Genomic DNA, 24,154 nt, shown 5'->3' on the forward strand with positions numbered 1-24,154 from the left:
GGGAAATTCCAGGGGGCGGGGCTCTGACACATCCCAGGTGCGGACAGCTCCTGGGGGCGGGGCTCTGGCTCAGCTCGGGAGCAGGGCAGCTCCTCGGGGCGGGGCTCCAGCACAGAGCAGGGGCAGGGCAGCTCCTGGGGGCGGGGCTCTGGCACATTGTGACACCGAGCCCGGGCCAAACAGCTGCTTCTTGGTTCTCCACGTGTTGCCAGCAGCGCTGGAGCTGCCCGAGCCGCAGCGGAGCCGCTGTTCTCAGCTGCAGCCAGGATCTGCCCCCGGCCCCGCTGGGATCCAGGTGGGGACAGAGACTGGGGCCCGGGGGTTCCCCTTGGTGTGGCTGGCGGGGGCGGGAGGGGAGAAGCCGGAGCTGCAGGCGGGGGAAGGGCGGTGGGACATTGTGACCCGGAGCCCCCGGGGAATGAGAGGCGCTGGGGGGCAGGAAAGTGACTCTGCCCCAGGGAGCCTGGGAGAAGCCTTGAAGGCGCCTCGGCCCCAGTGGAGCTGCAGGAGGATCCGTCCTGCCCGCCCCGCTGGGATGGGGGGGGCGGGGCCCGGCCGGTGGTGGGGGGGGGAGGGGCGGACCCCGGGCCAGGCTGGGGGGGGGCGGTGTATTAAATCCCTCCCCATAGCAATGTGCTTCTCCCGGGCACTGCGCATGCCCAGTAACAGCCGCTGAAGCCGCTGCCCTTCCCTCTGCCCGGACCAGCCGTAACGTTCCGCCGGGCGCTGGGGGCGGGGCTGGAGCGGGGCGGGCGAGTAACAGGGAGCGTGGGAGGGGCGGGCGCAGAGCAGGAAATTGATGGGCGGGGGGGGTCAGGCAGCTGGAGGCAGGGTTCGTGGGGGGCTAAAGGGCACAATCCGGGCTGGGGGGAGGAGCAGGAGTTGAGCTCAGGGGGAGGCGCTGGCAGAGCCCCCCCCTTTGGTGTGAGGGCGGAGGTGTCGAGGGGGGAGGAGAAGCCGGAGTTGCAGGTGGGGGAGGTCACTGGGGTGGGGGTGTAGATCTGTCTCTGTGCAGCCAGGACATTCCCGGGGTGGGAGGGAGGTGAGTTAACTGGATCCTGTCCCTGTTTTTGCCACTTCCTCCCACACACACATTCTCTCAAGATTTCCCCTTTTCTCTCTCATTATCACACGTGGCTATAAAATCCAGGGAGATTCTCCTCTCCCCCCCGCCAATGATCAGCTCTCTAATTGCCTCTGATTTTCCCTTTTCTCTCCATACTTCTCAAATGTCAATTTAAAATCTCTCCGATGGGGGGTGGATTTTCCCACCCATTTTATCTGCAGCGATTTGTCCTTGTTTGGGTGGGAAATTGTTGCCCTGGGTCATTCCCCAGAACATGGCTCCCACTGGAGTGGGATGGGATGAGGTTCCCGTTCTCTACCAGGGAAGGGAAGGGAGGAGCACATCCCCCATGGAGACTGCCCAGACCCCATTTCCCAATTCCCCTGCGGCCCCCTTCCATTGTCCAGGGAGCCTTCCAGCTCCCCCCCCCCGCCCTTAAATCAGCTCCTCAAAGGGCTCTGAGCTGCTCACGTGAATGGTTGCCCCGTGGCCGGGGGGGACCATCACATTCTGTTTATGTATTGGACAGTCATATAAAATCCAGTCCAACAGTCCCCCTTTTCCACTAGTTATTTAATAGCAACATCAAATCCCCTCCGATCTTGGTGGTTTTCTCTCATGTTATCAAATGTCGTTTGTGACAGGGTTCTCTCTGCGTGTCTCAAAGATTGATATAAAATACCCCAAACATTTGCCCCACTTCTCTCTAGTTGTTTTATTTCTAATTGAATATGATGGGTTGTTTCCCAATGTGCTAAGATGCAGCCGCCTCTGGGGTGGATCCATGGTGGCCATTATTTGCTAGTGACAGCCCGTGGATCTTTCTTGCCCTCCAGGCCTTCCATTCTCCTGTTAAAGAAGCACTCCCCAGGCTCCCTCTGCCTGTGTGACTGGCCAGCAGGAGGTGGTGTTAACTTTCTAGCCACTTCTCACACTCTGTGAGGTAACACTTGCAGAGGCAGGGAAGGTGTCTGTGTGGGGAGATTGCAGCTGAAGGGGCATTGTGGTAGGGGGAGGCCTCTGGGTGGCTGGGCAGGGGGTACCCTAGTCAGGTTGGTGGGTTGTGAGGTTTGGGGTTTTCGGGGGTGGTGGTTCTGATGTGCCCATCCCTGAGGCTATGGGTCCTGGAGGTGGGTATCGCTGGGGGCCTGGTGGCTGCAGAACAGTGGGGGTGGGTGTCTCTTGGGGAGGCGGGACAGAGGGTTAGAGGGAGCCTGGTTCTGTGCCAGGGGCTCTGTCTGTGCTTCCCCCGCTGGTTCCTGGTTTTGTTGCCATGCCCAGTGCACAGAGCTGGGGGAGGGGATCCCTGGCACTAGGTGAGGGCATGCCAGGGAAGCAGAGTGATGGGTCGCACTGTAAAGCATCAGGGGGTCACACTGGGCAGAGGAGGGGGTCCCAGGCAAATGTCAGGGTAGATCGTTCTGGAGGGTGGGGAAGTTCCTAGGCAGGCAGTGAGGGACTGAGTTCCCAGTGTGGGGGTGGGTCCCTTGAGGGGGTCCCTGGCTGCTGGGGGCTCTTGGTGGGGGGAACCCTTTGGGATTCCCAACCTGGCAATCATGGTGTGGTGGGGGTTCTCTGGCCGGTGGGGCTTTGAGGGGTATCTGGGGTCCCTGGCCAGGGACTCTGGGGGCTGCGTCCCAGGGAATATCTGATGGGATCCTGGCTGGGGGGTGTCTGGGGCCCCTGGCTGGGGGTCTGGGCTCTGGGTACTAGGGGGTGTCTGGGGGCTGCTGCTAACCATGATCCTTCTCTCTGGTCAACTTGTACCAGAGTCCTGGCTCCTAGTCACCAGGTCACCAAGTCCATTCCCCAGTCACGTGCCCTGTCACTGTGATAACTTTCTGTCCACTTAGCAAACACTGTTAGTGTGAATTCACAGAATTTACTTTTCTCCTCTTTTGAAAACTGCAGGAACTTTCGGTTCTGTTTGGAAAATTTTTGCCCCCAGTCCTTGTCCTAGATCTGCGGGGGTGAGGGAGGTGGGAAGGGAGTCAGCACTGCCACACGATGGTCTTTTCCACAGCGTTCTGAACTCATTCTTTCTGAAATCCGGTGTCATTGAGACCGTTGTTAATCCAGAGTCACTGTATGGAAAGACAAGGAGTGATTCCAGATGGACAGTGGGTCAAATGAGATCAGCCATTCTCCCTGTGAGGAGGGGCTCCCATTAGCTGCTCTCCCCAGAGAGCTAAAGGAGGGAAGCTGCTCATACACTCCGTCCCTCTCTGCTCAGGATATTGGGGTTCAGCTTCCTGGGTCAGATGCTGCAGCCTCCATTGTGATCTGGGAGACCAGGCTTGGCAGCTGCTGCTCCCCCAGTGGGGCTCTGTGCTGGGAAGTGACCTTAATTAAAGCTTCTTCTCTGCCCGGCCCAGGGGATGACTTTCTGCAGCTGGTCCTAGCCCCCTAGGGCAGTCCTGGGCCCTGTTACTACTAAATTCTGAGCCAGAGTCTCCAGGTAACTGAAAGACCTCAGGGAATGTCCTAGGGTCTGGCAAGAAAGTGACTCTGCACAAACACCACCACCTCATTTCTCCTCCCATTAGCGGTGGCCAGGAGGAAATCCAGCCATGGGAGAGCAAAGCCCCCAGGAATAGGGACTGTCCCAGCCAGAGGGGCAGGGAGAGAGGACAGGGGAAGGAGAGACTGAAAGGGGCAGTGGGAGAAATGAATGTGGGGGAGAGATTTCCAGCTCTCTAGTCCACCCAGACACATGTATTGCTGCATCCTGGGGCAGAACCATCTTTCCAGTGAACAAAACAAGGATCAGACAGAGCAAAAGCCAGTTCCTGACTCCATATTCCCCCTGCTGGGGTGTGGCTGCCGTGGGGTCAGTGTCTGAGGGAATCCCCCACAGTGACTCCTTTGGTTCTGCTCTTATCTAGCCTTGTGTTCAGAGAAGGGGTGAGGGGAGAGAGAAGGGAGGTTAAAAATGTGTCTGTGGACTTAGCCTGGCAGGAGGGGCCAGGTCTAAATTGTAATAAACAGATTGAGCATTTCCCAGCATGACAGAATCTAGGGTGTCTGTCTGCAGGGAAAGGGCCTGGGGGAATTGTGATGTGAAATTAACTAAAACCGGTTCTGAAACGCCCACAACTGCCCTTCTCCCCCAGACAGGCTGCAGAATGTTTTGCTCCAGCTCATCCCAGCCTGGCGTGGGACAGGGAAGAGAAATGGCTGCAGTGGAGTCAGTCCAGGTAGAGATTATCGGGGGGTTGCTGGTGGGTTCCTGCTGGAGGAAAGGGAGAGCAAATACACCAGAGGTGGGAAGGTTTGCAGAGTCTGGTTTGGAGGTTGGAGCGGGGCAGGAAATTCACAGCGTGGGGAAAGGAGGAGGCCAGGGTGTGGCAGACCTGCTGGGAGTTATTTACTAAGTGGCCTAGATTCTAGGAACAGACCCAGGAGGTTTGGAGGTGGAAATGCCCTAATTTGTGAAGAGAGAAAATAACCCACCTACATGGAGCTAGTCAAACTGACCAGACTCCTAGTGCTGGAGCCTGACCTCACTAACCATCAGCTGCTGTGAGATATAAAGGGGACACCCATGAGTCAGGCTTATTGGAGCTGCCTCTCCCTTCATATCCCACTCCTCACAATGAGGAGGGTGTTGGGCATCCTACCAGCGAGCTCTCCCTGGACCCTGCTAGGGGCTCCATCTCCTGTATCAGTCAGTGGCTAGTAGGGGGGTGATGGATATGCTGGGAGAGATAAGGGGCTCTCTCTTCATCCCCTCACCCTGGCAATTGCTGGATACTCTGAGCCAGGTCGAGCTGGGACTCTCCTGACTATGATCCACCCAGAGCTTCCATTTGATTCACTCTTCTCTGCCACAAATAGTGGGGCAGCAAGTCCTTAGTGTTGGACTCTTACTCTTTCAGGGGCTGGTGACCTTCAAGGAGATGGCTATGTATTTCACCAGGGAAGAGTGGGCTCTGCTGGACCCCACTCAGAGAGCCCTCTACTGGGATGTCATGCAGGAGAACTATGAGACTGTGACCTCGCTGGGTAAGGGTTCCTGTCCCTTCTGTTCTTGGAAGGGGAAATGAAGAGTGAAGGTTCACGCCACCCCCACAATGCCATCTGTACCCTGTCCTGTTTCAGCATCACCCCAATAGGCCAGTGACACACATAATACCAGAGACCCTCCTCTGCTGCAGAACACTTTGGGAACAGAGCACAGGAGCCGTATTGCACAGTGTCAAATATCTCCTGTTTGCTCAAGTGAAACTGGGGGTTAGGTCTGGCATAACTGTCCCATACCCCTAATCATTTTTCTTGCCCTTTTCTGAACCTTTTCCAATTCCAATATTTCTATTTTTGAGACGGGGTGACATGTGCATGCAGTATTCAAGATGTGGGTGTATCATGGATTTATTTGCTGTTTTTACAAATATGATCTATGAGATATTCTGTCATATCTATCACTTTCTTAATTATTTCCTACATTGTTCACTTTTTTTCACTGCTGCTGCACATTGAGTGGATGTTTTCAGAGAACTATCCACAGTGACTCCAAGATCACTCTCTTGAGTGGAAACAACTAATTTAGACCCCATCATTTTGTATGTATAGTTGGGATTGTGTTTTCCAATGGGCTGCACTATGTGCTATCCTGTCATCTAGTACTGCTAAGATCCTGGATTCAGTAATATCCCTGCCCTTCCTGTTCCCTTTCTCCACCGAACCCCGCCAGCCCATGCTTCCTGTTCCCAGGTTCCCCAGGATCTCACACTGTCTCTGAACCTCTCTGTCAGCAAGAAGCAGTGCCAGGGACACTTGCCCTCTGTCTGGAGTCTTCGATTTCTGGGACATGGATTTACTCTCTCTGTGTTGTAAGAGGCTCTGTCATAATGAGTGTCTGTGATGTTACCCAGAGTACAATCTGGACTGTTAAATAGCTGTACCTCAGTCCTCCAGCATGGGGTGCCTTTTCCACTGTTTTCCCGCGAGAACAGCCCCTCTTGGCCAATTAACACACAGTCTGCAGCATGTAACTCACTCCCAGCTACACAGTATTGAGTGCTGCTAGACAGCCACTCATGAATTACACCTCAGGAGAAAACCAGCAAATTCTCAAGTGCCCAACTTTCCCCCAGAAATGTGCATCTTGCACTGTCCAGCACGCTACTGAACGACCCAAGCTCATATGAAGTCTGTCATTTCATCAGCGGAAAATGACATGCACCAGCTTGTTATCCCAAACAGAGTTTCCAACACACTTCAATCCACACATACTGGTTAGATGAACAATAAACCAAGCTAGTTAACTACCAAAAACTAAAACTAGGCCCAGTCCATGAAAGGGGCACTCCCAGGAGAGACTGTACAAAGGCTGGAACATGAAACACCTTTGTAAACCTGACACAGCTGCCTTGGGGACGATGACAGGGAGAATCCCCCAAAGTGACTCCTTTGTTTCTGCTCTTCTCTGGCCTCCGATTGTTCCTTCCAACGTGGAGTACTTTGCACTTGTCTCTACTGAATTTGATCCTATTTACTTCAGATCATTTCTCCCGTTTGTCCAGATCATTTTGAATTTTAATCCAATCCTCCAAAGCACTTACAACCCCTCCCAGCTTGGTGTTGTCCGTAAACTTGATACGTGTAAGAGAGAGACTGTTACTGGGAGGGTTTCCCCATGTGACAGAGGGTTACACCCTGGTGGGAGGGGGCTAGGCCTGTACTGGAATAAGGTCACTCTGTGCTTCACAGTGTGCTAGATCCTAGAATGTGCATTAGCAGGGGAAAAGCTGGGGGGAATCGGCTTGTGGAATGGACAAAAGCCTAGTCTGAATTCTCACACCTTGCCCTTTTCACCCCGGCAGGCCAGAGAATAACATCCATGTTTCGCTGCAGATCATCTCGTCCTCCCAGGGGCAAGGAAATGGCTGCAATGGAGCTGGCTCAGGTAAGAGATTATCAGGGTGGCGGGCTTTGCTTGGAGGTTGAGGAGCAGTAAATGCATAAGAGGGTGGGAATTGCTAGAGGTGGTGGGAAGCAGGAAATATCTCGGGTGGAGAAAGGGAGGGGACAGCATGTGACAAACCTGCTGAGACTTGTGTAGTGTAGGGCGTGATGGGTTGTCACCCCCAGGAGGCAGTTTGTGGAGCTTCTGGGAACTGCTGTGTCCTCTAACCCTCACGCTGGGCTGGCCCTTCTCACACTGCTTTGCTGGAGATTTCGCCAGCCTCTCCAGGGCCTGTTATCACCCAACACAACAGCAGGTGGCGCCATGCAGCCAACTAAGCTACCTGAGTGCGTTACCTAAGCCACTCAAGGACAGATAGAAGACAAGAGCCAATTTCCCACTCCCCAACCTTGCACACTTGCTGTAGTATAAATCCAGAATGATACCATCTTATAGTGCACAGGGATCTCTATAATACAAGCTCATTAATGTAGTTCCCCTTCCCCTCGATATGGGACAGATGTGCACAACAAGCTGAGATTTTCCCCAGACACTTCACTCAAAATACGCTGGTTAAGATAAAGCATCAAACAAGTTTATTAACTGCAGAAAGATAGATTAAGTGATTATAAGTGATAACAAACAGATCAAAGCAGATTATTTAGCAAATAACCAAAACTCAGACTAAATCTAACATGCTAGATGGATAGAATTTGAATTAGCAATTTCTCACCCTGACTGATGGTACAAGCAGTCCCCCAAGTTTCCATACACAAGCTAGAAATCTCTTGATCCTGGGAGCAGCACTTCCCCCACATCCGTTTTTGTTTCTCAGGTGTTTCCAGAAGTTCTCTTGTGTGGAGAATGAGGCCAAGAGATGATGTCACACCCCACCTTATGTAGCTTTTCCATATGGTGGGAACCTTTTGTTCCAAACTCAGTTCCTAGTCCAGTTTGTGGAAAAATACAGCTACTAAAATGGAGTTTAGTGTCATGTGGTCTGGTCACAGGCCCTGCTGAGTCATAGTAGCCATGACTCATAGGCTGGCTGAAACATTCATAGGAAGGCTAAGCTCTTCCACAGTCCATTGTCTTTGTTGAGCCATCAGCACTGTCTGGCTTCTTCATTGTTGTACCTGAAAGGCTCATTGTGGGTGTTACCCAGAGTAAGCACATTTGAAATACAGATACAGAGTCAATATCCATAACTTCAGATACGAACATGATATGTGCACACAAATAGGATAATCATATTCAGCAAATCAGAACTTTTCCAGTGACACCACACATGATGCATCTTCTACAAAATAGATCATAATTATGTCCTAACCATATTATAATCATACCACTATGATGAATATGGGGGTGTAGTGTCAGATAGGTCCTAATTTCAAGGCACAGGAGTTGGGAATGGAACTTCCCCTCTTTGTGGAACAGGAAATAACCCTCCAGCCAGGGCTGGGACAACTTCCCAGACTCTCAGCGATGGAGCCTGAATCTACTGACATTTCATTAATTACCACCAACCCCAATCTTTGTGGCAACTGTAAACTTTATCAGTGATGATTTTGTACTCTCTTCTAAGTCATGGATAAGAATGTTAAATAGCACAGGGCCAAGAACCAATCCCTGCAGGAACCTGCTAGAAAGAAATCCACTCGATCATGGTTCCCCATTTACTATCAGAGTTTTTAATCTATTTAATGTATGCCGTGTTTATTTTGTATCATTCTAGTTTTTTTTAGTAAAAATATTGTGCTAATCAAGTCATGTCCCTTACGGAAGTTTAGGTATATTACATCAATACTATTAGCTGCAACCAAACTTTTGATCTCATCCAATAAGGATATCCCGTTAGTTTGATAGGCTCTATTTTCTCTAAACCTTTGTTAATGGGCACTACAATTCTGACCTTCTAACTTCTATTCTTTATGATTGACTTCCCCTTTCTTCCATATATTTTATTTGGAGAGTGCCTGGATTCCTACCAGGGAGCCACTATCAGGGTCCAGAGACAGCCCCATCTCCTATATTAAGCTCTGGCTAGTAGCTATGTGATAAATGTGAAGACCCTGCTTCTGTCTGTCAGATGGGAGACACAAAGGTTCTCTCTTTCTACCCTCTGATGCCTCCTGGCTGCTGTAAGCAAGGTGGGGTGGGACTCTGTTAGCATGTGCCTCCCGGAGCTTCCATTTCCCTGGTGCTGCTGTTCCGTGAATAGTGGGGTTGTGAGTGGGTCAGCAGGTACTGAGTATTGGACTCCTGCTCTTTCAGGGGCCGGTGACCTTGGAGGAGGTGGCTGTGTATTTCTCCAGGGAAGAGGGGACTCTGCTGGACCCCACTCAGAGAGCCCTCTACAGAGATGTCATGCAGGGGAACTATGAGACGATGGTCTTGCTGGGTAAGGATTCCTGTCCCTTCTGTTCTTGGAAGGGGAAATGAAGAGTGAAGGTTCATGCCACCCCCACAATGCCATCTGTACCCTGTCCTGTTTCAGCATCACCCCAATAGGCCAGTAACATACATACTACCAGAGACCCTCCTCTGCTGCAGAACACTTTGGGAACAGAGCACAGGAGCAGCATCACACAATGTCAAATATCTCCTCTTTACTCAAGTAAAACTGGGGTTAGGTCCAGCATAATGAACAGAAGCTTCCTACCCCCAGCCTTCTCTCAAACCCTGAGCCTTCCCTACCCAAACCAGAATGTGCTTGGGGTGTAACAAGCAGGCGGCTGGAGTCAGAGCTGCCAGTCCAGGGTTACTTATCATACAGACACTCAGTGCGTCCTTGAACGCTGGCTGGGAGTATCCAGACAGGGGAGCTCCAGCAGCAGAACACTGAATCTCACCCAGGATTACAGATGACACAACTCCTCGCCGATCTGGATTGCACCCCAGCATGTGAAAATGGCCTAGGTTGGTAGTGACATTTCTTGAGACATGGAGAGTCTTGCTCCCATATCACCAGGTGTAATAAAAATAACAGGAAAGGCCAAATATGGAAAACTGATTGTTCAGCTTTCTTTTGACCTGCATCATATTTTGCAATATATTCCAAATAAGGAAATTAACGTGCAACGTATGTGTCATTGTCTGTGGTTTTAAGCTGTAAAAGGCTTGTGTGATTTTTAGCTCAGGAACAGTATTCCAATAGCTGTCGCCCCCTGCGTGCTTGTAACCAAGAAAAGAGCCTCAGGCTGAGCTGATTCAAATATTAATCCTGTGGTCGTTTTCCACAACAGCCTCAATAGGTCCCTGTGATGGAATGTAAGGCTACATCTAGACTACCCACCGTATCGGCGGGTTAAAATCGATTGCTCGGGGATCGATATATGGCGTCTCATCTAGACGCCATATATCGATCCCCGAGCGCGCTTATATCGATTCCGGAACAACACCAACCCCAACGGAGTTTCTGATTTGACAGGGGGAGCCGCGGACATCGATCCCGCGCGGTGAGGATGGGTGAGTAATCCGATCTTAGATATTCGACTTCAGTTACGTTATTCACGTAGCTGAATTTGCGTATCTAAGATCGATTTCCCCCCGTAGTGTAGACCAGCCCTTAATGTCTTCACATCTTCCCCCTGCAGGAGAATGGCTGTTTGACCAGCTGTTTGCCTTGCTGTCTCTGAGGAACTGGTCTGTGGGTGTTCCCCAGAGCTGTAACTTTTTCTTAATATCATACTGTAAAATCTCACAATTTTACATACAGTGTTACTACACATTTTAACAGGAGGATAATATTCAGTAGGTTATGCGTTTTCTAATGATACCTCACAAGCCATACTGGGTACAAAATTGATCATAATTTTCTAGAAGAGTGAACACAGGGGTACAGATTGACACAGTGTCTGTGTGTGTGTTCCCAGCAGATATGTGGGTATTTCAATCCCTCATAAGCACAATGTTTGGCATCTTCAAGGACCTGGGGAACTGGTCCTGGGAATTCACTAGTTTAGCAAGTGTGAGACTGCATGAAATTGTGAGACACTTTGGTATTAATAATAAAATAATATAATCTGATAAAATTGGAAAGAATCATGCTAGGTATGCCATGTAAAGTGTCAGTGAAAATGTTATGAGTTGCCAAGTATGATAATTTTGTTTCTATGTTTCTATCACCTTTGTATTGTGAGTTACAGATATGTAAGGTATATCTGTATTTCCAGACTTGTGCAGTTTTTCTGGGTGACACCCCCAGACATATTGGCATCAACATTGCCTAACATGTTTGATGGCCCATTGAGGGTCATCAGCTGTACAATGAACCTATGGACCAAGGGGACACACCTATTGAGTCAGCAAGACATGCCGGGGTTTGCCTGTGTAATGAAACCTCCAAAGCTTTTCCATGCCATGTGCTGTGAAGCTTGTGTTTGGGACACAGGAAGTACAAGCCACATGGCAAAAGGAATATAAAGCGCAGCTGCATCATCTCCATCTTGTCTTCAATCCCCCTTCCTACCTCTGGAGCAACTTCTCTACAAACTGAACCCTGGAACAAAGGACTGAATGACCCATCCAAGCTGTGGATGCGTTCCAGACAGACTTTCAAGCCAGCAACTCACCAATACTGCTAAGAACCTGATATATCCATTTTGGAATGTATCTGACTGCTTTTCCATTTAAATTCTTTCTGTCTTTCTTTCTTTTAAACCTTTAGTTTAGATGCTAAAGAATTGTCTGGAAGGATGGAATTTAACTTCATTCTTTCATTTGTTCTTTCTTCTAAACATTTAGTTTAATTGCTAAAGGATTGGCTGGCAGCATGGTATTTTGGATGAGATCCAAACCTGGGTAATGTGGCTAACCTTCTACCCACCCACTTCCTGGATCCAATTAGGATCACTCTCCTGCTGCCCTCTGGCCATGCTGTATCACAGTGAGCAGAGTTTTTAAATAACCTCTCACTGTACGGGACCTAGTTGCTGATTAGGAGTCAGAGAACTGTCATGCAATAAAGGGGGCCGTGTGATTTCTTTTTACAGAGTCTCGTTAACCAGTGTGTGGGATCAGAAACACAGTTTGTGACTGGTCAGTGAGTTTAACTTCAGTGTTAACCACCAGTATGGGGAGCATCTGCTCTCCCTTTTTCAGCCTGCTCTGACCTTGGCATTTTCAGTGAGGACTGCCCCAGGCACACTAGGTCACACTAAGCACTGAAGATAAATTAACAGAATGTTTTTGATGATCAAGATGTATGAAATCAACTGAACTCCTTTGTTTTCTTTCATCTGAGCGGAGTTTCTGGTTTTCGAACGTGATATGATCTCCCAGCTGGAACAAGGGGAAGAGCCATGGGTCCCAGAGCTCCAGGGTTCAGAGGAAAGAGAGATCCTGAGATCTCCCCGCACAGATGAGGAAACATTAAACCAACTCAGAATCTGTAAGTGCCTGAAGGAAACATCTAGGATGCCCTACAAAGCTCTTGGGAAGTCTCTCAGTTCATTATTGTCCATAGCAGGGGTCGCATCCACAGGGTAAATATAGCTCAAGGCTTCCTATAGATGCTAGCAGACACCGGGCAGTAGCTTTCTCCCTTCCCCCTGTGAAGTTGGATGGGATGTGAAGGCTGAATTGATCCCCTCCTCTCTCCTGTTGGGGGGAGCTGAGTTCCTGATTTTTATTTGTCCTCTCTCCAGCACTTGTTTTGGTTTGGCCTTCCCCTTTCCATCCCTGTTTGAGGTTTCTGTCTCTATCACAGCAGGTGATGCAATGACGTGTGAGGTTCAGCACAGACCAGAAAAAGAGCAGGGAAACCAGCCAGGGGAGAAAATGGATAAATTTATTTCCTGTCAGGGAACTCAGAAGGGCCTTAAGGAAACCAGAATACAGCAGGAAATCTGCAGGGAAAAGCAAAAAAAATACATGTGCTGAGTGTGGGAAAAACTTCACTTACAGATCAGGCCTTTCTCAACATCAGAGAATCCGCACAGGGGAGAGGCCCTGTGAATGCAATGAGTGCGGGAAAACTTTCAGTCGCAGCTCGCACCTTATTGGGCATCAGAGAATCCACACAGGGAAGAGATCCTATCATAGAATCCTAGCTTATAAGGGTTGGAAAGGACCTCAAGCGATCATCTAGTCCAACCCACTGCTCAAAGCAGGACCAATTCCCAAATGGTTCCCTCAAGGATTGAACTTACAACCCTGGGTTTAGTAGGCCAATGCTCAAACCACTGAGCTATCCTCTCCCTCCTGAATGCAGTGAGTGCGGGAAAACCTTCAATCGCAGCTCTCACCTTATTCAGCATCAGAGAATCCACACGAGCAAGAAGCCCCGCGAATGCCGTCAGCAGGCCTGCACAACTCGTAAAGTGGTGATGTAGAGAAATCTCTGTATTAACTATCTCTATAAATCTTTATAACGTTGCATTGTGTTATTTTGTATTAAGTATCTTTATCTTTATGACATTGCATCCGGCTTGATGTTATTTTGTAATTCATATGACTTGGCATTGTGCCTCTCTATTTTCATACAACTTTGTATTAGATCCCTATATAGAGAATTGGTAGAAAACTTTGTATCAAATGTTATAGCCCCTAAGGATAGTATAGTTAAAGTAAAAGAAAACATGTGCCTTTTTGCTAGAAGTAGAATAAGATCTTCCCCCGCACTCTGTAATCAATTGCTCTATTGACTGAATGAGGTGTGAATGAGTGAGGCTTGGAAGACACCCACCTCCAGACAGCTACAACAGTTGAAGAGGGAATGGGAGCCAGAGCAAAGGACAATACAACTTGTCAAGTGGGCCCAATAAAGAAGAGCAGACATATTGATGGCCTGTCATAAACAGATAGCTAAGGGTTAATGTCTCTTTCACCTGAAGCACCTGACCAGAGGACCAATCAGGAAACCGGATTTTTTTCAACTCTGGGTGGAGGGAAGTTTGTGTCTGAGTCTTTGTTTTCTGTCTGCCTGCTTTCTCTGAGCTTTGGAGAAGTAGTTTCTACTTTCTAGTCTTCTGTTTCTAAGTGTAAGGACAAAGAGATCAGCTAGTAAGTTATATGGTTTCTTTTCTTTGATATTTGCATGAATATAAGTGCTGGAGTGCTTTGATTTGTATTCTTTTTGAATAAGGCTGTTTATTCAATATTCTTTTAAGCAATTGACCCTGTATTGTGTCATCTTAATACAGAGAGACCATTTGTATGTATTTTTCCTTTCTTTTTTATATAAAGCTTTCGTTTAAGACCTGTTGAAGTTTTCTTTACTGGGAAATTTCAGGGAAATTGAGTCTGTACTCACCAGGGAATTGGTGGGAGGAAGAAAGCAAGGGAGATCTGTGTGTTGGATTTGCTAGCCTGATTTTGCATTCCCTCTGGGGGAATAGGAAAGTACTTTTGTTTCCAGGACTGGGAACAGAGAGGGGGGAAGGGAAAAAGGATTATTTCCCTTTGTTGTGAGACTCAAGGGATTTGGGTCTTGGGGTCCCCAGGGAAGGTTTTTCAGGGGGACCAGAGTGCCCCAAAACACTCTAATTTTTTGGGTGGTGGCAGCAAGTACCAGGTCCAAGCTGGTAACTAAGCTTGGAGGTTTTCATGCTAACCCCCATATTTTGGACGCTAAGGTCCAAATCTGGGACTAAGGTTATGATAGAAGCTAGCACCTTCTTTAGAAAACACCCTCTTTGAGCAGCATTGGGACAACACACAGAGAAAAGCAGCACAAAGACCAACGGACGCAGACCCAGATTTTGAATCTGGTCTAGATTTGCATAAGAGGGAAGCTGCTATAAATGCGAGGTGTCTTGCAGAAGGACCCCGGATCTCGTCTTGTCACCATCGGACCATTGATTTGGATCGGTAGAAGCCCGGCTCCACCCTTCCCCCATCTAACTCACCTGGCCAGTGCAGTTAAGGGGAGCAACTAGTTGGTAACAACAGCAAGACGGAGTGTGTTTATGTCTGTGTGTGTGCGTGAATGCATGACTGTGATATATATCTCATGTGCATATCATAGAGTATTAATTGATACCTGTATTACTAATAAATGTGGCATTTTGCCTTAATCCCCCTGAAAAGTTCCTGTACAGTACTTTGAGTAAAACAGCGAGGGCCACAATGCTCCAAAGAAAACAGCTGAGGACCGAAACCCCCCGGCCCTGCGGAAACACCCCCCACTCAGGACCTCCCAGCCTGGCGGAAACACCCCGCCCCGTCCTGCAGAAACAAACCCTCCTTCCCCAGCGCCGCCCCACCAAAACAGCTGTGGGTCAAAAAGGAAGGTTGGTGGTGGGGAGGTGTTACTTGATGTTAAATCAACCAGGGACTCCCAGCCAAAGAGGTGGCTGGGAGCTCTCAGGGTCAAATTAAAGGGCCTGGGGCTCTGACGACTGGGGGAACCCGGAGCTTTTCAGGGCTGGGGCAGGGATTTAAAGGTCCCAGAGCTCCTGCTGCTGAGGGGAGCCTGAGCCCTTGAAATCCCAGCCTCACTCCATCCCCTGGAGCTGCCGCCAGGATTCAAAGGGCTCTGTGCTGCCTGCAGCCACAGGGATCCCTGAGCCCTTTAAATCTCAGCTGCTGCCGGGATTCAAAGGGCTCTGGGCTGCCCGTGGCGGTGGGGAGCCCTGAGACCTTTAAACCTCAGCTGCGGCCGGGAATCTCTGCGAGCAGCCCAGAGCCCTTTGAATCCCGGCCGTGGCTGGCAGGCCGGCTTTAGGAAGTGCGGGGCCCCGCAGGGATGACTGGGGAAAAAAAAGCCTTTCAGTTCTTAACAACCGGTTCCCTATACAAAGTTCTGCCACAGTATGTATTTTTTGTACCAGTAGGGTTACCATACGTCCGTATTTTCCTCCCAGATGGCGATTTAAGAACCAAAAAGCCTGACATGTCCGGGAAAGTACAGATGTATGTTAACCCTACCTAAAAGTTCTTTTTTAAAAAGATGGGTCTGAACTAGAAATGAGCTCTGCCACTCCCTTAGGGTGTGCTAGGGTGCACATGTGTGGGTCCCAGCTGCTCCCTGCCCATCTCATTGAAGCAGGTGTGCAGGGTTACTTTCCTCGGAACTGCAGGGCACCAGTGAACATGGGGCTGGCTGGAGGTGGGGGGAGGGGGAGGATGCGAGAGGTAGGGTCTGGCTGCAGGCTGGGCAAGGGGTGTGGGGCAGGCTGGAGACAAGAGGTGTGGGGTGGGCTGGCTGGCTTCAGGCAGGGCCACAGGGAGGGTGCGGCATGGGTTGGCAGGGCTGGAGACAAAGGAGTGCGGGACTGGCTGGCTTCAGGCAGCGGGGTGTGGCAGGGGTTGGCTGGAGACGGGTTAGTGCAGGGCTGAAGGCAAGGCAGGGGGTACGGGGTTGGCTGGAGACAGGGCAGGGGGTGCAGGGCTGGTGCGGGCAGGGCAGGCAGTGTGGCAGAGGCTGGCTGGAGACAGGGAAGGGGGTGCAGGGCTGGCTGGAGACGGGTTGGTGCAGGGCTGAAGGCAAGGCAGGGGGTGTGGGGCTGGCTGGAGATGGGCAGGCTGCAGGCAGGAACTGGTGCAAGCAGGGCAGGAGGTGCGGGGCTGGTGTGGGCAGGGGGTGCAGCAGGGGCTGGCTGGGGACGGGCTGGCTGCAGGCAGCGCAGGGGGTGCAGGTACAGGGGGTACAGCCCATCCTCTATGGTGAGTGCCTCCTTCTCCTCCTCCTCCTCCTCCCCCCTCTCCCACTAGGGTAGCAGCAGCAGCCTGGGGCTTGGGGGCTATTTCAAGGGCCCGGGGCGCCCCTGCTTCCACTGCCCCAGCTCTGTAAATAGCCGCGGGAACCCTGGGGAAGCGGCGGGGCTCCAGTGGCTATTTAAAGGGCCGGGGAGGTAGAAGCAATGGGAGTCCTAGACTTTTTAAATAGCCCCCAGAGCCCCGCAGCCATACCCCAGGGCTCCAGCAGCAGGGCTCTAGTGGCAATTTAAAGGGCCTGGGCTTCCAGCCCCTGCTGGGAGCCCCAGGCCTTTTAAATTGCCCCCTGGGGAAACTGGGCCACCCTGGTACAGCGCACTGGCTTTTGCTGGTACTGGGGCTTGGGTGCGGGGTCCTCTTAGGAGCGAGGCCGATTCAAGGGAATTGGTTAAATTGGCCTAAAGCCGGCCCTGGTGGCTGGGATTTAAAGAGCTCTGAGCTCCCCGCCCGCCTGCCCAGAGCCCTATAAATCCTGGCCGCGGCTGAGATTTAAAGAGCTCTGGGCTCCCTGCGGCTGCCGGCAGCTCAGAACCTTTTGAATCCCGGCCGCGGCTGAACTTTAAAGGGGTTTGGATTCCCCGCGGCTACGGGCAGCCCAGAGCCCTTTGATTCCCGGCTGCGGGACGCACAGTGAGACTTCACGGGCCGCACGTTGCCCGTGGGCCGTATGTTGTGCAGGCCTGGCATGGAGGGGCAAAATAGGTAAGAAATTTCCGTGGCCTGTCACTAGCAAATAGTAGCCACCATGGATCCTGCCAGAGGTGGCTACATCTTAGCACTGTGGGAAGCAACCCTTCACAGAGACCATTTGTCTTGTGGTTTGGGATACTTCTCAAGACATGCTGTACTCAGAGTGAGCCCCTCATCCTGTGCCAGCTGGAGAAAAGAAAAGGGGCCAGCCAACTCTCCCACTACCAGCTGCGAACCACTGATCCCCAAACAGGGGGAGGCCTCTGACTTTGATGTGTATTAAATATCAGGCTGGTCTCTTTCTTTAGCTAAAAGAGGGAACAAATGATCCTCAAAGGAGAGGGGAAAGACAATCACTGGGAAATTTAATCCCCTGCAACATCCAGAATGGAGAGCGACTCAGGGCAACAGGTTCCCCCGAAGGAAGAAGTTTTTGGGATTTAGAAACATAAGGAACAGCACAAAACTTGAGAGGATTGTTAATTGACATTTGATAATGACACAGAGGGAAAACCTGAGCTTTCAGATCAGTGTTCAGAAATGAAAGACAAAGGGTGGAAATCAGAGATTTTGGATCCATTTTGCAAATTATAGAGAGGAAAGTGGAAAATCAGAGGGATTTCATATCAGTTGTTGATAGGAGGTAAAGTCTGAGTGTTTCACATGAATACTTGATAAATGAATAAAGAGGAAATGGGCAACATTTGCAAACATTTTGTGTTCAATAATCTGAGAAAAGGTGTAAATCTGAGATTTTCTTATTATTTTATAATTAGAGACAGGAAAATCTCAGGGCATATTCAATTAGAAATAGACAACTAGAGAGAAGTGGGGCAAATGTTTAGGTTATTTTATTTGAATCTTTGAGATTTGCAAAGAAATTGTGTAAAAAACTGCATATTTGATAACATGAGAGGAAAACACCAAGATCTGAGGGGAGAGAGTCACTTTCCTGTCAGGGCCCAGTGCTCCCTCCTCCTCCCCCTCCGGGGTCTCTCACTCACTGGGGGCTCCAGGCGGGGCTGGTGCGGTCAGAGCCTGGGGCTGCCTAGGGGGCAGGTCCCAGCTGGAGAAAGCCCCCCCCCCCGGCCAGGATAGGAATGTGCTACTGGTAGCAGCCTGGGGCTGGACCCTCTCTATGGGGGACACTTGCTCCCCCCTCCCCTTCCTGGCCCTTCCCACGCCCTGTTGCCAGCAGAGAGTGGCCCCCCCAGCCCAGCCCAGAGGTGTCCCTGTCTCAGGCCCCCCCCCAGCCTCTGCCCAGTTCAGAAAGCACTCGGGGGAACCATTTCCCACCTACACAAGGACAAATCACTGCAGGTGAAAATGGGGGGAAACACCCCAAACCTGAGATCTGAACTGGCCATTGGCAAAGGGGAGAGAAAATGGGGCACAATGGGGGAAGGGGAACAGGGAACTTCTCAGGGGTTTGAGGGAAGGGGGTGTCAGCCTGGATGTTGCTTGTTGCTCTCTAGGGAGAAAGGGGGCAGGACAGGAGAGGAGGGGGGTCTCCACGGAGGGGGCAGTGGTAATTCCGACGGGATCTCAGCCCTCCCTTTTTCTCCCCGCTCCTCAGGGGTCACCTGCTCTTCTCCCCTCGCCCCCTGGCCATGTCCCGGCTGCACAGACATTTTCCATCCATCCCTTTCCCAGGTCTCCCCCCTCCGCAGCCCCTGCCCGACCCCACGCAGGGGCTGCTAGGTGTAATGCATGTTCAGTAGGGATTTCTCCCCTACTAATGCTGGGGTGTCCTTCTCCTATAGGTTAGTCTACTAATGATCTCATCTTGGTGCCATGTGTGTCAGTTCATTGCCATGGCACTCGTGTGCTTAGACATCTGAGGATGCTCTATAGAAAAGCTCCTTGAGTGAGGTGATCCACAGGGAGTAGCTCAAAGCTCCAAAGTGCCTGGCCGGGGCAGGACATTGGCACAGGAAGGGCGGGGTGTGGCAGTGATATCACAAAGGCCTTTTGCAGGACCTCACACTATTGGTCAAAGACTATTGGTGAGCAGGTGGTGACCTCACAGAGAGATCCTGACATCAGTCAGGGGCCAGGGGCTAGGGAAACCTCAGAGACCCCTGTGGCTTTGCTTCAGCAAGTCTCCTTCTCCAGGTCTCTGTCTGAGGACTGAGAGAGTATTCGGGTTCACGGACGTGAGCGCCAGGAGAAACCTCTTTCCAGTTTTCTCCTTCCCTTGTAGTGATTTTACTAGAAAACAGCCGTCCCTCTTTAGAAGGTAAGAGCCTCCTGGAGGTGTGAAACCTGTTCAGTCTGATTCATCTGGTGAGAGTTGAATTCTAGGCATGGAAAACATGAGCTTAAGGAGGCAGAATTTTATTCCGTACCTGGGATTTTGTCCCTTAGAATCATGGGGACATTAGGGTTTGTCCTTTGTGTTTCACCTTTTCCTCCATCCACCTGTCCCTCCCTCCTTTCTCTTCATCTCTTCTTTTGTCCTTTCTCCTGTTCCCCTCCCAACACCAGGACGAGTGTGTGCGTGTGTGTTGCGGGGGAGTGCTCTGCAGCTCTCACTGTGGGAGTTCCACCCAAAAATGTGAGGCTGAAATAGTGCTCAGGCAGTCAGGGCTGGATTAACCTTTTGTTGGCCCTGGCACCAAACATATTTGTGGGCCCCAATACAGTCACTGTGGGCTCCGAGTGTGGGCCTGGTGGGGCAGTGCCATTGGTGCCTTCGTATAACCGGTACTGAACCTCAGAGACATTTTTCATTTTGATCACACACCTCTCCATGACTATATGCATTGCCATACACAGCTCCCTCAGCCCGCGGGTTTTCTTATTGAGCTGTACACCCATGTGGGTTTACCAGTGTCCACAGTGAGCAGAACTTTCATAGTGACCAAGGAAACTCCCCACAGATTTATCTCTTTCCTCATTCAGACCTTCTCTAGCCATGTCTCCAGTACCCCCCCATGTCACCAGTCACTGCATGTGGTCCTAGTCTCAGCTCAAAGTCCTAAAGCCAGCAGACACCTAATCAGTTCTGACAGATCCCTCCCTCAGCCCCCATCCTGCCATGTGAGCAAGCCACCTGCAAACACCATTTCCCCAAAGTGAGGACTTAGCCCTTGGGAATCTGAAGACACCAGCGTCTCTCCCTCTGCTCCCATCTACGTGCTAGTCTGCTACCTGGTCACCACCACCTCTCCCCATACTTGTTTCCTTTCTACTTTGGACATGCTCCCAACCAGCTGGAAGCTCCCTCTGCAAGCCTGACCTGCTCCCGCCTTCCCTGCTCCCCCGACATTCCTTTCCTACTGGTGACCTCTGTTCCTTGAGGTTAACTCCAGTGTCTTTAGGTGCTCTAGCTTAATGGCCCCAGGAGTCATACAGCCACTTGTAGTTTCTCTAGCTACAGCCATGGGGCAACTGCCAGAGGCCAGACTTAGACAGCTGCAGCTACTAGCCGCAGGAGCGGAGGCAATGCCAAGGCTGAGCATGCTTGAACCTTGCAAGGGCAGCACTAGGGACTCTAAATCCTCAGCACTGGCCCTAGGCAGCTGCAGACTCTGGAGTTAGGCACTTTCCTCCTCTAGGTTTCTGCATGGTTACAGAACTGCAGTAAAGTGGAACAATTATCAGCTTCTGTGATTGGAAGATGTCTGGATCCATCTAATAAGACCGTCCTATATAAATGAGGAAAGTTGAGGTGCCTTTATTATTCTTTTGTTCCATTCTTTGTTTCTATGGGGAATTTGCCAGTGCAATATCACTGTCTTCCTTTTAAACAAACAAAACTAAAAAAAAAGTGTAATGGCTGTTGAAAATAGCAATTCCAGCCCTCGTTAGCACTGTGAAGACCCCATCGTTTGTTGCTCAATTTTCTCCTACTTTTTCTACAGTAAATGACAGTGGATCAGCATATTTGATTTGGGAGAAATGAAGTAACAGCTGCCCAAATTGAGCTAGAGCACTCCTGATTTTGAGGTGTTCAGATCTGGAAGGCAGGGGCTAGATTCCCTTTATGAATATTAGATACATCTGGAAAGGAAAAGTCAATTTCTATTTTCATGGCTCAGAAGTGGAAATCCTCCTGTCCTGTATCTGAAGCTGTCCAGGTCCAGTAGAGCCTCCCCTTCCTTACTTACCATTTTACCTTCTGTTGGGATCCACATACCTCCCTTGCCCAGCTTCAGATAGAGAGGGGCCCTGTCCAGTTAGTCCACCCAGTTCCATCTTTGGGGGCTGCCAGGCGAGGTCACACCAGCATCCCTAAGCCTGTCTGGGGAAGTCTTCTGAGGGTGCTACCTGGGCCAAAGCCTTCTACTCCTTGGTCACACCTCTTCCCTATTCACAGGTGGCACCCCCTTCTAGCAGCCAGCCAGCCCCCCAGCCCCAGCAAGCTGCAGCACATGGAGTCTCACAGCTTCCCCCCTCCCTTTCCTGTTGCTCTGGGGATTACTGTGATGGAGTGGGGACTGTCTGTGTGGGGACTGGGAGAGCAGCGGGTGACTTTAGGTGAGGGACAGGACCTAAGCCTGTAACTTAAGCTAGGCAGCGGGGAGGGGGTCAGCACCTTTGCCCAGGAAGCTGAATAAAGGAAGGGGCTGGCTGGAGGGAGTTAGTTCAGTTTTGGTTTGGAGCTGGGTTGCTGGAATTCAGGGAATCCCAAACTGGGAACTAAGCTTCCTGAACCCCCAGAAGGACTCGATTGAGGGGTCCTGGTTGTGCTCCTTGCTTTCAAAGACTGTTGGTATGCAAATTTTAACAACAATTTTTGCAATTAACAATTTGACCAATAAAGTTTCTTTTCCTTACTTAAGGAAATGCATTAGACTTTAGTATATCACATTCTCCTGATTTATCTAAACACTTTGTATTCCAAGTTGAACAAAACAAGTATCTGCATTTTAATTTAACCTTTTTGTTTGATTTTAAACTAGATTATTTTATAAAAATATTAAACACAAAAATTCCGGCCACAAGACAAACACCACAAGACAGAACATAGAACACAAAACATAATTTCTATTGTGCCAGTAAATGCTTGGTACGTTGAATGCTGTTTAGCTGGCATCAGTTTTCTCTGATTATCTGAAAGACAAAAAAACAGAGGTCTACCCCTTCTGGGCAGACAATCATTGCTTAAAATAGACAAATACCCTTGTTGATTTCAGGAAAAACAGCGGAATTATCCCATATTTTATGTGTTTCATAGGCAGCCCAGGTTTCAGTGGCCCCTACCTTATCAGTTAGATAATTTGCATGAATACAGATGCTTTCTGGCTTGCTTTTTACTTTTACCTCTTGCTTTCAAACACTGAAAGAAAACATCACTACTTATAGTGCCCTTACAGCCTAATAAAATTTCAATTACATAGCACTATATACATTCTTCAGCTAATTTAACTAAATTCTAAATGATTGCAATTAACAATTTCTTTGCCTCAATTTATTTACAAACATTTCAAAGACACCAAGAACTTTCCTCTTTAGCATTTTTACAAAGTTCAACTGCTGTTTCCTCCAGCAACTACAGAGTTAACTTCTCACTCTCCCTTAAATCACTTGCTTGTCTCCCAACAGCCACTTTTATCAACTCAAATCACCATTCCAAGTAAGTTCTGGGTATTTGAAATCCCCATGCTTACACTTACTTACTCCTTCCTTCCACTACACCCTTGAAGTTTTCCAACCTGTTTTCCAATCTCTCTGTCTGTTGCTTGCCCGCCTGGGCCCGATCCTGCTTTTCTCACTGAACCGTCCCTTCCATAGGCACCAGCTTCTTCCACTACCAGTTTAGCTAGGAGGGTGGGCTTCTCAACTAGCCCCCCACCCCTCCTGGTCTCTTCCCTTAAACATTCTTACTCACAAGACTACCCGAGTCCTCCTTCATGAGGCTTGCCACCTAGACGAAGACACATGGCCCATTGGGCAAAGGCCATTTACTTAACATATAATTTGAAGGACTACTCTTAGAGGAGCAAAGAATCCTGTGGCACCTTATAGACTAACAGAGGTTTTGGAGCATGAGCTTTCGTGGGTGAATACCCACTTCCTCAGATGCATGTAATGGAAATATCCAGGGGCAGGTATATATATGTGTGCTAGCAAGCAAGCTAGAGATAACGAGGTCAGTTCAATCAGGGAGGATGAGGCCCTGTTCTAGCAGTGGAGGTGTGAAAACCAAGAGAGGAGAAACTGGTTCTGTAATTGGCAAGCCATTCACAGTCTTTGTTCAATCCTGAGCTGATGGTGTCAAATTTGCAGATGAACTGAAGCTCAGCAGTTTCTCTTTGAAGTCTGGTCCTGAAGTTTTTTTGCTGCAGGATGGCCACCTTAAGGTCTGCTATAGTGTGGCCAGGGAGGTTGAAGTGCTCTCCTACAGGTTTTTGTATATTGCCATTCCTAATGTCTGATTTGCAGGTACCTGCACATCCACCAATGTAATATACGCCATCATATGCCAGCAATGCCCCTCTGCTATGTACATCGGCCAAACTGGACAGTCTCTACGGAAAAGGATAAATGGACACAAATCAGACATTAGGAATGGCAATATACAAAAACCTGTAGGAGAGCACTTCAACCTCCCTGGCCACACTATAGCAGACCTTAAGGTGGCCATCCTGCAGCAAAAAAACTTCAGGACCAGACTTCAAAGAGAAACTGCTGAGCTTCAGTTCATCTGCAAATTTGACACCATCAGCTCAGGATTGAACAAAGACTGTGAATGGCTTGCCAATTACAGAACCAGTTTCTCCTCTCTTGGTTTTCACACCTCCACTGCTAGAACAGGGCCTCATCCTCCCTGATTGAACTGACCTCGTTATCTCTAGCTTGCTTGCTAGCACACATATATATAC

The 24,154-nt window shown here is 49.8% G+C and overlaps 1 long non-coding RNA gene across 2 annotated transcripts; it reads left to right on the forward strand.

The window, feature by feature from the left end:
* Window positions 1-204: 204 nt before the first annotated feature.
* Window positions 205-9,538, forward strand: LOC127042438 (uncharacterized). Of its 2 annotated transcripts, none has more exons than XR_007771948.1 (4): window positions 205-295; window positions 4,180-4,263; window positions 4,945-5,121; window positions 9,426-9,538. It is a non-coding gene; the product is annotated as an uncharacterized LOC127042438 (long non-coding RNA). The 2 variants fall into 2 exon arrangements; XR_007771949.1 differs by having other exon boundaries at window positions 4,184-4,263.
* The last annotated feature ends 14,616 nt before the right edge of the window (window positions 9,539-24,154 follow it).

This window comes from Gopherus flavomarginatus, unplaced genomic scaffold (assembly GCF_025201925.1).
Source record: "Gopherus flavomarginatus isolate rGopFla2 unplaced genomic scaffold, rGopFla2.mat.asm mat_scaffold_43_arrow_ctg1, whole genome shotgun sequence".
Taxonomy (NCBI): Eukaryota; Metazoa; Chordata; order Testudines; family Testudinidae; genus Gopherus; species Gopherus flavomarginatus.